Source organism: Electrona antarctica, assembly GCF_951216825.1.
Source record: "Electrona antarctica genome assembly, chromosome: 6".
In the NCBI taxonomy this organism is placed as follows: domain Eukaryota; kingdom Metazoa; phylum Chordata; class Actinopteri; order Myctophiformes; family Myctophidae; genus Electrona; species Electrona antarctica.
Genome location: NC_136811.1, coordinates 38252149 through 38255900, shown reverse-complemented (window position 1 = coordinate 38255900; position 3752 = coordinate 38252149).

Below are 3752 nucleotides of genomic sequence, written 5' to 3'. Positions count from 1 at the left end.
CAGATAACTCGTGGAGGCTGGGAGTCTGTCAGCTCCGTCAGCTCCCATGTTACCATGGTAACACATGATGGATGTTATGCATGTGGCCTATATCTAAACACCGCAGCGGTTGGGGCAAGAGCCGCCCTAAAGCACTGTTTAACGATGATAAACATACATCATCTTCTTAATACACTAGTTTAAGCTCGTCACATGAAACTATATATCGTCATATGCATACTATCTGTCGCACGTATTATCAAAACATTAGAAAGTAGCCGGCGTGTGTGTATCAGATTGTGAAAATAATAATAAAATGATTGAAAGAAAGACTTATAACACGCACAAATAAATTACATTAAATAGTGCTGTAGGGCGGAACTTGCCGCAACCGCTGCAGTGTTTAGATATAGGCATTAAGCCTGATCCCGTCAAAACTCAGAATGATGCATGAAACACATTCATTAGTTATTCTGCATAATGTCACTGTCGGGCAGAAGAAGCCTTGTATCTCCATGTTTCCATCATGCAGAAAGACAAAAAAATATCACACTATTTAAAAAAAAAAAAAATTGTAGATCTACAAGCTCACCATTTGTTGCAATGCAATGTGACACATTGTGAGCTTAGATCAGTTTTGTTTTCGAAAAGACAAAGTATAAATTAGGTCTTAATAATTAGTTTTGTAAAAATGATATAAATAGGCAAAGTCCTTAAGTTTTCAAATAATTGTAGTGGAGTAAAATGTAGACTACAATATTTACTCAACCCCCACACGGTAAAGGTGCATGGTTGCACACCGGCCGCGTTTTTTGGAAAACCGATGGAGAAACGCCGCTAAAAATCCGAATTCGCATCCGATTCGCGCCCGGTGTGTGGAGACCTTAACTCTGTCATTTCTCGACCGTTTCGGTCACCGGAACAGGACCGGCACCCTGGGAGCGTTCCTGTGGGTCTGGAACTTCCGGGGACCCCCACACAGAGTTGCACCACTCACTTCACACGGGTATGATTTTTCTTTTTTTTTAATGAAAATAAAAAAATATTTGGAATAAATCTGAACATTTTTACATAGATCTTCTGTTTTGGTGGCCCTGCCACCCCTGGCATAAAATCTTTTTGTGGCCAAATTTTAATTTCGGGTTCCTTGTCATATCTGCCGCATAGTCAAGGCTCTAAGTAAGGAATAGCCTACAATGCTACATGTTGTGACAGCCTTTCCTGGACTGTCATACCTCACATTATGCCATTCTGACTGAATAAAGCCTTCAGAAATACCTTCAAAAAATCATTTTTGTGTCGTCAATATTCATATCCATATTTACTGTCATTGTCAAAGTTATTGTTTTATTGCCAAGAGAGAGAGAGAGAGAGAGAGAGAGAGAGAGAGAGAGTGAGAGAGAGAGAGAGATGTTTATATTTCTGCTGAACACCTGGATTCTTTTGTTCAGTTTAAATGAGAAATAAAAAAAATACAGTTGAAATGTAACACTGAAAATCAAAACCTGCTCTGAATGTAAGCCATTTGTTAAAAAACCCTTTTTATGCAGTAGAATGTAGAGAGTATAATAATGTTTTAAAGAAACCAATCAGTGCTACACTTGTCTTTTCCAGAAGAGGAAGCAACAAAGTTATACAAAGTGAAACAATATTTAGGCTACTGTCTATAATATACTTAATTGATTGTTAGACCAATAACCTACTTAATTTAGTCATATGTATTTTCTTCCCATAGTAATGAAAAAAGAACAGTTTGGGATATAACAGCGACAATATAGTGCACAATATAGTGCACTGAACTTAAATATTCATAATATCAGTTAATTATTATTTAAGAGTTGTTAACTGATGATGATGATGATGATGATGATGGTGCTGCTGCTGCTGCTGCTGATGATGATGAAGATGATGAAGATGGTGATGATGATGATGATGATGATGATGATGATGCATACCCAGAACAGTCTGTTATGTTACACAAATATGGCACAATGCCAACTGGAAGGCAAGCTCCCACTGTCGGAGCGTGCCAAAATGCAGTTTACACAGCAAGGAAAAAAGTTCTGACCAAGGAATGTTCTCTGTTCCTTTTCACAGAGATGAAATTGCTATAGACAGCATCAGCAATCCGTTGCAAATAAATTAAATGTTTTCAGATCAGAAAGCAGAAGCATTTCCCCCCCCTCTCAAAATGGATTTAAATCCAAGGAGGAAATGTGTTGGTGAAAAAAAGGGAGAGGTTTTCTTTGAATCTAAAATATTTCAGTGCTTTCAGTGCTTTCGTTGCATTTCTTCTCTCTCTTAAAATGATTGCATGCAGTCACAGATTGCCCTGAAGAAGAAGAAAATAATTACACTTGTGTGAAGTGAGGGGTGCTCTTATCACTTTGGGCGTCTTCACTTTTCTGTCCTCCCTTTTTAATTTTTTATCCTCACTTTTTAAGCCCTCAGCCAAAATCATTGCTATGGGGTACACACAGACATGCACACAAAGCTGGGCATAGGAGGGGCTAGCACCCCTCAAACAATTGCCCCAAAAACAAGCTATAAATACCTCTAAAACTAAACTAACATACAGAGCTTAAATTTCACTGCGAAAGTGAGTGCTTTGAACTTTATTAAACAAATCCAAGTTAATACTGTGGTGTCTCAGTGGTTAATTACCGCCCAACATGCAAGCGCCACTCTGGAGATAGAGGGAGACAGAGAGCACCAATAAGCCACTGTCCCTTAGGTTGTGTGATTGACCCGATTGACCGCAGGTACATCCCTCATCATCAGCTCAGACAACTAGGCGCACCTGCATTCATCAGCACACCTGAGCGCAGCAGTATAAAGGGGCCAGCTCGCTGTCTCTCTTAACAGATCCTCTCTCCAGAGACGAGGCGAGGCGAGGCGAGGCGAGGCGAGGCGTGGCGAGGCTGAGGGCAAGGGCAAGGGCAAGGGCAACAGCATCGGGCGGTAAGCGAGTCACCACTATTTCAAATACCATTCTATGATATATGATGAAATCCTTATACTGACAAGTGCATTCTCTCTGTATCTCACTCGCAGGCAACATACCGGGCACGCGCTCCGTGGCCGAAAGGCGCGTCCAGCGACGAAGACCTTCCTTATAACCTGGAAATTAACTTAGTGTTGAAACGTACCTTCGACTGCATTCCCCTGCAAAGAAAGACAAGTTAATTTCTGATTCCTGAATTATATTCAATAAATGCCCTAGAAAATGGGCAAACCTGACTCTCTGCTCCTGAGTCGCCACAATACGTATATTAAAAGCCTTTGTTTTTGTTTTTGTTTTTTTGAATGATTTCCATACACCATGAGAATATTACTGAGTAATGCGTGCCCATATGGTTGGCTCTAACATCCTTCACTTGTGTGGTAGCCCAATCATGTATTTACTGGCAGCACAGGTTGTACTTAACGGTGCATCAACAACCCTGCCAGACTATGGTAGTGGAGTGAGGTCACTGCAGGTTAAATGCAGACACAGTAAGCGGTAGACCAAACTAAATTAAAGCATTACAATAAATAGCATATTTCGAGAGCCATCCTATTGAAGTACAGGATTCTGCTATGCATTATATTTTTTATAGAACTATTTATAAGGAAATGGTTACAGAGCAGACAGGGAGCTCCCACCCCCGTACTATTTGGCTTGCTATTCAGGTGCTGGAGAAAGTAAATACACAACAGATGACTTAACCATAACATTTCATCGAAGAATACATTTATACTTCATCGAAGTATAAATTTCCCCATGTTGTTCC